The 15,373-nt window shown below is 33.2% G+C and overlaps 1 protein-coding gene across 2 annotated transcripts in view; it reads left to right on the forward strand.

Annotated features, from left to right (window-relative positions):
• The window catches only part of GPC5 (glypican 5), a 2,135,463-nt gene that overhangs the window by 1,119,272 nt on the left and 1,000,818 nt on the right, over nucleotides 1-15,373 (forward strand). The gene's annotated exons all lie outside the window — the stretch shown is intronic.

Consider the following 15,373-nt stretch of genomic DNA (forward strand, 5'->3'; position numbering starts at 1 on the left):
CTCGGTGAAAGTCTAGAATGAAGCAGATTTCACTTTATTTACTCTTCAGTCTTAGCTTAGTAAAATGAAGAATGATATGAATATATGGAAAATTCAAGTGGAAAGCATATTTTAGTTCAAGTTCTATGAATCCTTTCTCCAGACACTCTACCAGTCTTCTATTGTCTTTGGCCTGGACCAAAATGCAAATGGCGGGCATAATGAGTGCATGCTTTAGCAAAACAGTTTGGAGGTATTAGGGCTGCTCATGTTAAGGACAGCATTATTTACAGATGATTCAACAGTCATACAATCAGGCTTTAACAAGTTTATCTCATTTGGGGTTATTTCCTATTTAGCAGCAGCTTTTTATAGACTATCCTCATGGTCATGTACATTTTTTTTTTTAAGTTTTGTATTCCTGGGAACCAAACTGAACACACTGAGTACCATTGTATTGATGTTAATGATGCATCTACAAGAAGAGAGCGGCTCTCTCTCTAACTCATCAGTTCATTCAATAAGGTGCCTAATTCCATCTGGCATTTTTGATCTGGTTCTCATTAGATTCTGAAAAGAAGGGCTTGTTTACATCCTTCATTCTCCTGGTAAAGTGTAAGATAAGATTCTATACCTTCTTGCTTTTCTTTGTGAGCCTTCCTAGGTTTGTCAGTCAGAGTGTATGCTTCATGCCAAATAGGAATACAAAAATAAAAACAAGAACAAAAACACCTCTCAAAACCCTTTTGTCAAGACATGGCTTTTCCTGCTAGACTTAATAATGAAAAAAAGAATGTAGGAAGTAAATACTTTCTAAGTAGCTGTTGCTGGTCACTTAAGTATCATTTTGTGTACCTGAGAAATAATTTACGTCTAGCAATGTGCCAAGAGGATAAATCCACCTACCAAAGTCAGCAATTTGTCCACTTTTACAGAAGACTGGTAATGTAGAAGATGGTCATCATATCAGTTTGTGTGTTCTTAATTTGACTTGTAGGATTTGTTCATCTTATTCATGCTTTTTTACTTGGACCTCCCAAATCAAATAAATTTATCTTGGAATCATTTCCTCCTATAATAGTTCCAAAAATAATTTTTCTAGTGTTTTATTTGTATCTTTTATATGAATTTATATGTAAGTAAAAATTGTGACAAAGGTTAACAATCTGTTGGACCTTTGATGTGTAGTTATTTATCCAAATTGTCATATCTTCGTTTCGGTCATGTGGACAGAAGAAAGCTACTTTGTAAGATAGAGAGTATCCTAAGTGTCACCATGGAAAGAATAAGATTTAAAATATTTTTCTAAATATTATGCATTTATAGAAATAATTATAGCTCAAATCATTGACTCTTTATAGGAAGAAAAGCATTTTCTTCTTTCCTAGTATATTTATATGGACTTTTTTTATGAATTTATGGGTGTAATTGCTTTGTTTCACAAGAGAAGCAGAGCCTGTTGTGTGTGTTACACTACTAATGATTTTCTCACTAAGTCATAACTTGTCAAAGTGGCAAGGGTGAAGTTTTACTTCAGAGTCTTGTTCTCAATTACTGTTGAAATGGACAGATATGGTCCAAGCAACCATCCATCAGAACAAAGGAAAGTTAGTTATATATGACTTTCAGAACTCCAGACAAACATTAAAAAAATCCACTTTTGCTGTAAATGGGCTACCTATTAGGTTTCTAACATTTTATAGCTGTTACCTTTCAATTTTTAATAAGTGGGCAGGAAACCACTGCGGACAGCCTGCTGAAATGAAGTGGGACAATGAGAGTGGGAAAGTATGGGTCAGATTTCTATTTCTGTACAATGGTATGGTTTAATTCCCAATCTTCATTTATTTTGGTACATGGGTGAAACAAAGTAAAGCAGCTCTGAGATGTCCAAATTATGCCAAGATTGTGTACTGGAAACACAGTTTTCATATTTTTATAATGGCATATGATAATAACTTTGTAATTTAAAATATATAACCTGGTGATTCATCAAGTTGGCCAGTGTTGATTTCCATTCTTCAAACAGTTCAGAGGTATAACATCCCTTTACTTTTCATAGGCATTTATATTAGGATAGTATGTGTGTGTGCTTTTACATGCAGATATGTGTGTATATTGCTTGCCAAGAACAAAATGCCCACAATTAAAAAGTATATAGAAAACAAATAATTCCATATCACATCAATGAATGTGGGTATGTATAAAGATCATATATTTACTGAATACATGCTAATATAAAAATTATGAATTTTATTATTATGAATACTTATCAACCTAGCCCCACTTACCATTCATATTTCTGTTTTTATTTATTTCACATTACATATAGATATACATATAACTCCATTATCTAATATTTTAGCCTACAAGCATTTAAGCTCTTTTTAAGAGATGGCAAAGGTTTTCTTTTATCCTACAAATTATTTAACAAATAATCTGTTAAAAAGGGATTTTATTTAAGTTCTCATATTTACTTTTGTATGATAGCAAATATAACATTTATTTCTATATTTGATTTGTATGAATTTTTACTTTATCTGTTTCTGATTAGGAAACTATAAATATGTTTCTCTTTGATTTGATGGTTCAGTTAGAAAAAAATTCTAAATATTATATAAAATTATTCTGTATTATCCAATGGAAGTTGCCTAACTGATTAATGAATGATGTGCATTTCTTTTTCTTGCAAACATGAGATGAAATTTAATTTACTTTAAAAAAATATGAAGAATAGTCATTGGATTTGGAAATGAGAACAGATGCCCAAGTCATTGCTTGCTATTCTCATATAATGATATCATTAAAATTTATAACAGTTCCCTTTTTGTTTTTCTATGAAAACTCAACCCATTGTCAAGTTCATGTTTTATGAGGCCTGTGCTAAATGTGATCTCCATGATTCTCAAGAGGTAATTGTGCTTCTTTGTCTCAAGGAAGTGAACTTAATATTTCATGTAATATCCAAAAGCTTCATTTTATGCTATTTTAGCAGTGTTAGGTATATGCCATACTACTTGAGAAATGGTGCATGTGCAACCAGATATAGTTGCCCTATAGTATTTATGAATTAGGGTATTCATTTAGTCCAACTAAAACCAGATGGATATTATATATTAATTAGATTAATATTTGCAATGTAAAGAGCTGAATCAAATAGTAAGGACATCTGTTTTCCCTGATGTCAGAGTCTATGAAAGGATATGGAATTATATAGATAGTCTCAGATAGGAAATGGTGATAAAATGAGAGATTCCCTCCCACCATAATGAAATGTTCTATCTGATCATGCTCACTGGATTTTGTGTGGTAGAAAGACAAATTATGCTTTGTGCCTGACACATAATTATTGTATTGTATTTTAATAATGGAAAGCAGCAACCACAGAGGAGGTGTTCCACTCTACTATGTCCTGGTAAGATTCCATGTAGAAAATTGTACTTAGTTCGGAATGCAAAATTTTAAAAGGAATATTTCCCAACTAGTGTATGGCCAAAGGTTGGTAAGATACTAGGTAAAAAAATTAAAGATACTGGAAATGTTTAGCCAAGAAAGAAGACAGAGAAGTTAAAGGAGTTATCTTCAAATATTTGAAGGATTATCATGGAGAGAAGACATGATGCCTGTACTTATGACCTTATTAGCATGACTACAATTAGAGGGGCCATAGCAAAGTAGTTTTAAGATTGAGCAGTTGGGAAGTCTAAACTATATAATTATTTTAAAAGGCTAGAGTTTGGAGACATGTATTTTTTCCTAAGGAATGGTCAATTTGTTAATATCTTGATAGCTCATTTTTAGATCTTTTGTAGAACTTTTGGTTTAGATATCTTTTTTCTGTCCCCAAGACTTTTCACTTCCATACCATCTTTTTGGGATACTGTTACTCTCTAGATATCTTGTTTTTTTGTTTTGTTTTGTTTTGTTTTTTTTATGTGGAAGGGCCTTTGGCGTGTTTCCTTGGATCCTTGCCATTTTACCCCAAGTATAGATTATATTCAAGTTCAGATGTTTCTCTCAATCATTCAATTTCCTGTGGGGATAGGACATATTATTCTGATTACATATTGGTCGACAGGATAGAACTAGAAGCAATGGTTGGCAATCATAGAGTTGAAGAATTTACTTTCTTATCAGGAAGAACTCATATTTATCTTCAAAAATGGAATCAGCTTTTTTTGCGAATCCATGAATTCTATGTTCCTGGGAATAATTGAGCATAGATAACTAATGTAATCCTAGAATACATTTTGGGCTTGACAAATGTTGATTGACCCCCTAAATGTCTATTTAATGACAGGGAATACACCCATAAAAAGTGGGATCAGAGAAATTATGAAGCAAAATATAGTTTATTTCATTTCAAAAGATTGTGACATTTATTCCATATTTGTGAGTTATATAAGATTGCATAATTAACAATTTAAAGGAAATGTATATATTTCTCTCAAAGATTTTATTTATATCATATTGAACATATGGTTCCAAAGAAGATAGCTGAGGAAATGCTGCCACAGAAGATATTCCTTATGAGAGGAATATTGAATCACATGAATATTAAGTCTGGACAGCCTAAAAAGGAATTTTGTTGGATTCATTAGGGATGGGAAAAGGGTTCCCATTGGCTTTATGACAATATCCTTGGATATTAAGGTGTCCAAGGACATCTTTGTTTCCCCACAATGTATAAAATAATTTACTAACTGAACCTGCTTTTCTCTTCCTCATAGCGTAGAGTAGAGTCATTGACATAGATGATGCTAAGGTAACAGAAGTCCAATAATGGGTCTAGTGAAAGTGGTATGCCTTTTCCTACTATTTGTCTTTGGAACTCAGACAGATCATGTTCCCTCTTCAGAAAGACTGAGCTCTAAAATCAGGCATCAGGCTCTTTCCTATATTCTCTAGCTCTTTATATCCTCTGGGAAAAATCACCTAAAACTTATCTTTTGTCTCCCATCTGGGACATATCCACAAGAGATCAGAAAGGCACTCAGGAAACAAAGTGTATCAAACATAGGGCAGTTATGTCCTCTACTACAAAAAAAAATTAAAAAGAAAAACTCCTAAGCAGACATTGACAGAGACTCAAAACAGGAAACAGAAAAACATAATTCTTATTATATTTTCTTAGAAATTTGATACTTAAAACATGAAACACTTAGTGGGACATCTGAACTGTCATTTCACATTCTTCTTGGTACTAAAAATTCTATTAAAGTTCTTGACTTCTGGCAAGTCATCTCTCTGTAGGTGAGCATTTTTTTTTCCTGAGGAGAATACAGTTGTACCAAAGTTCGGCTACTGCTAATCAGATCTGACTAAGGATCCCCCAAACTTCCAAAATGTTATGCTGACCGTTCCAGTCAACAAAACTTAATTCCCCTCAATTGCTGTGGTTACCTGGGTTCAGGGAAAGAAAATCCAAACAGAAGAGGAAATGTGGACTTAAAGAACCAGGCTTAGCTTCATCTCAAAAAATAGCCATAACCGTTAAGAAGGGAGGGAAGTTTCTGTCCTTCTCTTGGGTCCAGGATCCTGAAACAATTGGAAAAGAGAGAAAACAGAGTGCCCTACAGAGCAAAATCACAGCCTTTACATTTTCCTAAATACTCTTTCCCACTCAGTGACCAATGGTCCTTGATGATATATCCTATCTTGAGGCTAGGAAGGGTTCTCAAGGTTATCACAAGGCTTCCTCATTCCTCACAGGGCCAAAGCAAATTGTGGTAAGAACAATATATACTCCAGACTTGCCATATGTACTTGGGTAGTTCTACCCTCCACACTCTCTCCTACCCAATAAGGAAGTTATCACTAAGATCTTAGTGGTCTAGTGAGTTAAAGCTTAAGTAGTCCTGGTTTCTGGTTATAAAAGGGACAGTTCTTGCCCAAATATCTTTCAAACCTTGTGGTTGGATGCCCCATTGTTCTGTGAATGAGCCAATTCACCTTCTAAATACACCAATTATGAAGACACAGGAAAGTTTGCCTCTCTGGACCTGACTATTTTTTCCCCCTGCTATGGTTAAGTAAATCTATTTTAAACTACACATTTTCATTTTGTTCTAATTTTGACCCTGAACCACAAGATTAGCCAGATCCTGGCCCTGGCTGCAATTTCTGTTATGCAAAGATGCAAGGTACTATTTCTGGAAATATTTTGAATAGGGATGGGAGTGAGGAAGAGAAATTAAGACTTTATCCCTGGACTATGACAAATGAAAACCTGGAAAGAGAAAGACTGAATATGTATTGTGGTATTCTGGCAGTGTTCACAGGGAATATTTGAGAGAATTTTTTTAATGACTTAAAATTTATTGTCACAATATAATGTCAAAATTAGTGACATTGATAAAGTTCTGCCTTATGTAGGCAACTACAAATGGAACCTGACTTGAATTGCTTAAATTGACCTGATTCTAAGAATATCAGCACCTGTCACAACTAAAATTCCTCCATAGAAATTCATTCCTTTGGGTCTTTAAAGAATTTCAGTCTTTAAGAGTTTTCTATTAAAATGCAAATATCCCTGTCCTTAGAGCTGAGGTATTAGCTGACAGCATGTGATGGACACCTGGTGGGAAGGTATGCTAACCAGTAGCAGGAGGAAGAATTGAAATGTGTGAAATAGGAGGAAGTCAAAGGCAAACTTTAATATATTGTCCAAGAACAAGGACCGGAAGGAAGGTGGTTTGGGAGTCCTTTATCATTCAAAATTTATTTTACCTCCCTTTGCTTTGTTTTTCAGAAAAATACCAATCAATATAGCTAGATATAGAGAGTAACATAAAGTATAATTATTTTAATAAAATGCTGTAAAATAAAATTTTAAAATGACTGTAAAATCTGAGAAAAAGGTTTATTTCCATACTTTCTATGTCATTTTTTAAATACACAAGCACAGAATTTCAGTTTTTAGGAGAAGATTCACCATTAGTTCTGTTGAACTGACCTCCAGCAGTTATGCCTATGTGGCAATATGAACAAATGACCTTGGCAGAGAAGAGCAGTCTGTGTGCCTAGTAAAATGATAATGGCCCATTGTTGGTCACTGGAGAATAAAGGTTGATGATTTATTTTGAAAATAGTAATGCAGCATGGTTGAGTGAGTGAAAATTCTTGGTTTCCTTGGCCAGTTATTTTCCCTATAAATCTCCACTTCAGAATCTGAACTACTTATGGTGGTGAAGTAGAGTACAAATAATAATGAGCTATTTCCTTTAGACAACTGAGTTATTCTCCAACCTCCCCCCCTTGCCCACCGCCAGACCCCTTGAAAGAACTACTAGCAATCAGCATTTCTACAATTCTAGAAGTGATTTAAAATAATAAAATGAATAATTCCTTTTTTAATTTCATAAGAATTCTGATAAGAGTGTGACATCTGTAAAACGCAATAACCCTTTATTAATAATTCTAATTATCTAAGTAAAATATGCATCTATAATTAGAACTTAATATTAGGGATTTCTTTTACATGTTGTCAGTTTAATAGACATAATACTGTCAAATTTTCCAAGTTTTAACTTTTTTTCAAAGTATTAAAAATAAATGAATAGTACTTTAATAATATAAAACCCTGGTTTTTACATGTTTATTATTATCTCCAATCATATTGAAATTATTCAAAAGGTTGTCAAGGTAGATTTCAACTTTGTGTAAAAAAATAAGTAATCAGTATAAAATGAGTATAATTTCTTGACTTATGTTTTACAAGTTTCATGCATTCATTGCTCAAGAACAAGAAAAAAACTATGATAAGGAGGCAGCGAGGTGGTTCAGAGGACTGAGAGTCAGTCCTAGATATGGGATCTACTTGATGCAAATCTGGCCTCAGACACTTTGTAGCTGTGTGACACTGAATAAGTCATTTAACCCTCATTGCCCAGCCCTTAATGCTCTTCTGCCTTGGAACCAACATACAGTATTTATTCTGAGACTAAAAATTAACTTGTTTGCTTTTTTTTTTTTAAAGAAAATCTCTGATAAAACCTTAGAATGCCAAATAATGGTATTTACTTTTGTTATATCTAAGAACCTTGAAAATCTAAAAATTTTAAGACCATTAGTTATTTAGTAGTTTGTATATTATAGGATAAGAACAGTTTAGTGTTCATAAATGGATTATGTTGGAGAATTGAGGCCTTTACTGAAAAAAAAATGGATATATTTCAGTTCAGTTGTTTAGTATGAAGGATATTGTCTTCTGATTTTGAGTGCCATTCCTCAGTTTTAAAAAAGTCAATTCTTAGGCTAATACTATTTATCACATATTTTTAAAAAGTTTGTTTCATCATAGATATGATGAATAAGATGAGATATGAATTGCTAAGTATCTATGCAAAAATATCTTTCATCCTTCTATGAATGTTATACTAATTCCCCATTTTTACAGGTAAACTATAAAAAGAACATACTATTTGAAGCAAGATGAAAGAAAAGACAACATTTGCGTAGAAAACAGTAACTTCTCTCTAATACCAATCACTCTCTATCTCCTCTAAATGGTACTGTTGGTTTCTTTTAAAGATCAAATCTTCTTCCTTAGCATCTCTTCTTAAGTTTAAAATCCCTCAGGCTATTATAGCTCCTATGCACATATATTTTATCATATATAATCAGCAACAGCAACAAAAGAGTCTTAACAGGACAATATCTCTGCACTCAAGCTTCAGGGTTTAAAATACTGCATATTACTTATCAGAAAAGAATCAAATCAACTTTAAGCATTCCAATTTTTCCTCTGCTGAGTGTTCTGAATTCCCGTTTTCTCTTTTCTCTTTTTCCTTATAAGGTAGGAGCAGCATCTATTATTTAGGCTGGGTTGGTTTCCCTTTAAAGGGACAAGGAGGATATCCTTGGATTTGACAGGTCTTGGGGATGAGGCCTTGCCTGAATCATTTATGAGGCTCCTTAGTTACCAGAGATAAAAAAAAAGGCCAAACTCTTGGAGAGTAGATACCCCTCATTTTTGACAGAATTCCTACTTAATTATGATTTAATATGTTTTTAAAAGTAACAGGATGCGGTCATTATGCAGACAGCAGAGAGAAGGAATGCAATATCCATTTAATCAATAACATTGGCCATCCAATAATCCAATAATCTTGAACTCTTTTAGTGTTAAGTAAATGCATTTTAATTGAATTTTATTTGACCCATGATCGTTTAAGTTCTAAGCATGAATCACTGAACTGGAATAAGCTAGACCTGGCTTAAAACACCTTCTAATCAGAAATGGAACAAAGAAAAGGAAAAAGAAACCATTTCTGTCTTCACTGCCTTCAAACAAAAAAGTGTGAAGATGTCCATGTTTACCACGTGGAATTCTTGCTAACTCTTCTTTTACTCTTCCTTCTGATCTAATTAATAAATATTGCCCTTCAAGAGAATTTGGTTTTCTAGTGCTGCACACTTCCAACTTTTAATAGAAAGGCTTCTTCTCTAAACTCCTGGCCAATTTGTGTTTGCATTTTGGGCATTTTGAATCATATGGATTTTAATTAAAGATAACCATTCTCAAACACCAACACAGAAGAGATTCCTCCTAGATCTCTCCAGGGCTTGAAGATCAGAACAAAAATATTCTTTATGGTTGCTCATTGGCAAAGGAGACAAGTGTTTCCACATGTTGATGTCGGGGTGCTAAGAGGCCAATGTGCTTCCCCTGAAATTATAGCAATTAATAGGACAAATTAGACATCAAAGGTGGGGAAATTGTTTCCAGAAGGTCTTCTAGGGGCTAGTTTGTATCCATGGAAACTCAACTCCATGCAATTACCTTGACTTAATTCATGAGATTAGTTTATTGAGACAAGGGTCCTAAGAAGATGAAATAAGGAGTAGGTAAATATCAATGAATTTTCGCCTGGATTTGAGGTTAGTGTGAGCAGTGTGAGCAGGTAAAGCCTTAACATATAACTGTGTCTTAGAGTCTTGAAAAAATCATTGTCCAAAAAATATTTGGAACTCATATCAAGTTATTTCTACATTTTCCAGCTCTATAGACTTTTTTCTAATCCATGAAAATTTCTTGTGTTTTCTGCTTGCCTATTTTCTAGAGCCTTTCTTCTCTGTGCTTGAGAACATTTTCTTATGAAAGACTGTCTCAGAATTGGGGAACAGTTCCATTTCCACAATGTTTTTTTTCCAGGTAGTGCTTCTCTTAAAATTTTCTTCTCTACTATGGATTTCTTGGCCAAGTAGTGGTGGTAGTGATGATGGTGGTAGTAGTAGTAGTAACAACTCAGACATATATCACTAACAGCTTTATGGTTTACAAAATGCTTTGTAAAAACCATTTCATTCGATCCTCACAATAATCTTGTCAACTATGATGATTTTCATTTTATGGAGGATGAAACCAAGATTGAGACCTTAAATAAATTACCCAGAGTCACTCAGCTAGTAAAGTTTAAGGCTGAACTTGCCCTCAGGTCTTTCTGACACCAAGTCTAACATTCTACTCAAGAGACCACCTCAGGATCAGGACCCAGAATAATCAGCAACCAAGAATGCTAGTCAGGAGCCTGACTGACCATTTATTTGGGGTAGGCAATGAATAAAAAGGTAGGAAAAAAACAACAATTTTTCCAAATTCATAATTTTGTCCCATGGTACAATTTTTTTAGAAGTGACACTAACTTAATGGAGGACTACTAATAACTAAAATATTAGGAGATAATTCAATATTACTTTAAAAATTAGTCTTTCAAAATTAAACTAAATTTCTATAAAGGCAATTACTCATTGATAAAATAGCTGTGATATGTTAGATCTTTGATTATACCATGGCTTAGCAGTGATGGGAAATTTGTGCTTGCTTTTGCTTCCACATAGGAGAGTCAAAAATTTGGGGCAGTTCTGTTTCCTGGACAATGGCTACGTGGGTGAAACCAATAGAATAAAGAAAATAAAAATTTTAGAGTTCAAGGGGACCTGAGAGATTATCTATAACATCTATGACAAATTCAATAAACAAGATAATTCTATTATTTTATATATTAAATTCTAATCCCCAAATATGTGAAATTGGTGATGTTTGTGTAGATTAGGATCCTAACATAGACCAAGAGAATCTCATTGAATTTATGAGAAAAAAGGTGCTTTTTAAAAGACATTAATAAAGAAAAATTTAGATCTTAAATAAATGCTGGTTTTATTAACCTAAATTTGTGAAACAGGTTACAATAATGAATTTTTTTCTATAAAAATTTTTAGAAACACTCAAATTTTGGCATAAGCTTTGCTTGTTTTATATTAGATAGAACACTATATAGCAAACAGAAAATGAATTAGGGCCCAGGACACAAGGAGCTTGGTTTTAGCTTGTCAACTAACTTTATCTGGTATCATAAGCAAATCATTATATAGGTATTCCTTCCACATTGTCAGGGTAAGGAATGTGGCACCCCATGACACGACCTGGAAAATACAAAATATTTTTTAGCATTTGCATTCTTTTGGCAAACTTTAATATTTTACTTATTTTAAATTTTAAAAAGGAAATTTTATATATTCATGGTATAAAAAGAAAATATGTTGATATTATATAATACTATACCTATATATTATGCATTTCAATGTCATCTACTGGTCTTTGCCTGTTGCCTGTGGTACCTGTTAAACTTCCCCAAACTTTCCACTCAACTTCTTATGCCAATCTGCAGTTTATTGAAACTACAGTGGGAAAAGATACAGTGTAGAAGAGATGCAAATACTTTTATTGAATCTGATTCCTTCATCTATAAAATAAGGAAGTGAAACATGAAAACATCCAAGTCCAATATAGATTATTCAGTCTATAACTCTATATTTAACATCTCTTGCTTTTATAATTCTTTTTGTTTGAATTAAAAAAATTATGAATTTTACCATTTTTGATTTTATTTTTATATAATTGACTTTTTGGTTATGTATACCCCTCTCTTTCCAAACCTCCAAGACTGAACACTCCATTATAACAAAACAAAACAAAGGAAAAAATGAAAACCTAGTTAAGGAAAGGAATTTGTATGCTGTTCTTGATAACGTGTTCAACTCTTTTATTTAGAACCTCACCTTTTTACTGATATAAGGGTCATATATTTCACTGGTGGTTTTCTTGGATTATTATTTTTTTTATTTATTTTTTAAATTTTATTTAATTAGATGATTTAGAATATTTTTCCATAATTATAAGACTCATGTTCATTCCCTCCCTTTCCCCAAACCCTCCCACATCTAACAGGCAATTTCACTGGGTTTAACATATGTCATTGATCAAAACCTATTTCTATATTATTAATATTTGCACTAGGATGATCTTTTAGAGTCTTGATCCCCAGTCATAGCCCCACCACCCCATGTGATCAAGCAGTTGTTTGTTTTTCTTGTGTTTCTTTTCCCACAGTTTTTCCTCTGAATGTGGATAGTGTTCTATCTCATATGTCCCTCCAAATAGTTCTGGATCATTGCATTGCTGCTAGTAGAGAAGCCCATCACATTTGATGGTACCACAGTGTATCAGCCTCTTTGTACAATGTTCTCTTGATTCTGCTCCTTTCGCTCTTCATCAATTCCCGGAGGACATTCCAGTTCCCATGAAATTCCTCCAATTTATCATTCCTTTGAGCACAATAGTATTCCAGCACCAGCATATACCACAATTTGTTCAGCCATTCCCCAATGGAAGGGCATCCCCTCATTTTCCAATTTTTTGCCACCATAGAGCACAGCTTTGAATATTCTTGTACAAGTCTTTTTCCTTATTATCTCTTTGGGGGTATAAAACCAGCAGTGCTACGGCTGGATCAAAGGGCAGACAGTCTTTTATCACCCTTTGGGCATAGTTCCAAATTGCCCTCCAGAATGGTTGGATCAATTCACAACTCCACCAGCAATTAATTAATATCCCGAATTTGCCACATCCCCTCCAGCATTCATTACTCTCCTTTGCTGTCATGTTAACCAATCTGCTAGGTGTGAGGTGATACCCAGAGTTGTTCTGATTTTCATTTCTCTAATTATAAGAGATTTAGAACATTCTTATGTGCTTATTAATAGTTTTGATTTCTTTATCTTAAAAATTGCCTATTCATGTCCCTTTCCAATTTATCAACTGGAAAATGACTTAATTTTTTTGTACAATTAATTTAGTTCCTTATAAATTAGAGTGATTAGAACTTTGTCAGAGGTTTTTGTTATAAAGATTGTTTCCCAATTTGTTGCTTCCCTTCTAATTTTGATTGCATTGATTTTGTTTGTACTAAAACTTATTAATTTAATATAATTATTTATTTTGCATTTTGTAATTTTTTCTAACCCTGACTTAGTCTTAAAATCTTTCCTTTTCCAGAGATCTGACAAGTGTACTATTCTGTGTTCACCTAATTTACTTATAGTTTCTTTCTTTATGTTCAAGTCATTCAACCATTCTGAGTTGATCTTAGTGTAGGGTGTGAGATTTTGATCTAAACCTAATCTCTCCCATACTCTTTTCCAATTTTCCTAGCACTTTTTATCAAATAGTGGATTTTGGTCCCAAAAGCTAGGATAGACTGTCTTGCTGAGGTCACTTACCCCAAGTCTATTCCATTGATCCTCCTTTCTGTCTCTTAACCAGTACCATATTGTTTTGATAACCACTACTTTATAGTATAGTTTGAAATCTGGTACTGCAAGGCCACCTTCCTTCACATTTTTTTCATGATTTCCCTGATATCCTTGATCTTTTGTTCTTCCAAATGAACTTTGTTATGTTTTTTTCTAATTCAGTAAAAAAAAGATTTTTGGTAGTTCAATGGGTATGGCACTAAATAAGTTAATAAGTTTGGGGAAGGATTGTCATTTTTATCATATTGGCTCGTCCTACCCATGAGCAGTTAATGTTTTTCCAATTGTGCAGATTTAGTTTTAATTGTGTTGAAAGTGTTTTGTAGTTGTGTTCATATAGTTCCTGTGTTTGTCTTGGCCAATAGATTCCTAAGTATTTTATATTGTCTAGGGTGATTCTAAATGGAATTTCTCTAATTCTTGCTGCTGAGATGTGTTGGAGATATATAGAAATGCTGATGACTTATGTGGGTTTATTTTGTATCCTGAGACTTTGCTAAAGTTGTTGATTATTTCCACTAGCTTTTTAGTTGATTCTCTAGGATTCTTTAAGTAGACCATCATATCATCTGCAAAGACTGATAGCTTGGCCTCCTCATTGCCAATTTTAATACCTTCAATTTCTTTTCCTTCTCTAATTGCTACTGCTAGTGTTTCTAGTACAATGTTAAATAATAGAGGTAATAATGGGCATCCTTGTTTCACTCCTGGTCTTATTGGGAATACATCTAGTTTATTCTCATTGCAGATAATGTTGGCTGATAGTTTTAGATAAATACTATTTATTATTTTTAGGAAAGACCCTTCTATTCCTATACTTTCTGGTGTTTTCAATAGGAAGGAGTGTTGTATTTTATCAAAGGCTTTTTCTGCATCTATTGAGATAATCATGTGGTTTTTGTTGGTTTGCTTATTGATATGGGCAATAATGTGGATGGTTTTCCTAATATTGAACCATCCTTGCATTCCTGGTATATATCCCACCTGATCATGGTGAATAATCCCCATGATGACTTGCTGGAGTCTTTTTGCTAGTATCCTATTTAATATTCTTTCATCTATGTTCATTAAGGAGATTGGTCTGTGGTTTTCTTCCTCTGTTTTTGACCTACCTGGCTTTGGAATCAATACCATATTTGTGTCATAAAAGGAATTTGGTTGAACTCCTTCTTTGCTTATTATGTCAAATAATTTGTATTGTATAGAGATTAGTTGTTTTTTGAAAGACCCTGGGGATTTTTTCTTAGGGAGTTCTTTGATGGCTTGTTCATTTCTTTTTCTGATATGGGGTTTTTTAGGTAGCCTATTTCTTCCTCTGTTAATCTAGGCAATTTACATTTTTGTAAATACTAATCCATATCACCTCGATTGCCATATTTATTGCCATATAATTGGGTAAAATAATTTTTAATGATTGCCTTCATTTCCTCTTCATTAGAGGTGAGGTCTCCCTTTTCATCTTGAATACTGTCAATTTGGCTTTCTTCTTTGCTTTATTATTAGATTGACCAGTACTTTTTCTATTTTATTTGTTTTTTCAAAGTACCAGCTTCTAGTCTTATTTATTAATTCAATAGTCCTTTCATTTTCAATTATATTAATTTCTCCTTTGATTTTTAGGGTCTCTCAGTTTTCATCTGAGGATTTTTAATTTGTTCCCTTTCTAGTTTTTTTTAATTTGTATGTCCAACTCATTGACCTCTGCCCTCTCTAATTTGTTAATATATGAACTTAAGGATATAAATTTCCCCTTAAGTACTCCTTTGGCTGCATTGCATAGATTTGAAAGGATGTTTCA

Source organism: Monodelphis domestica, chromosome 8 (assembly GCF_027887165.1).
Source record: "Monodelphis domestica isolate mMonDom1 chromosome 8, mMonDom1.pri, whole genome shotgun sequence".
Classification (NCBI taxonomy): Eukaryota; Metazoa; Chordata; class Mammalia; order Didelphimorphia; family Didelphidae; genus Monodelphis; species Monodelphis domestica.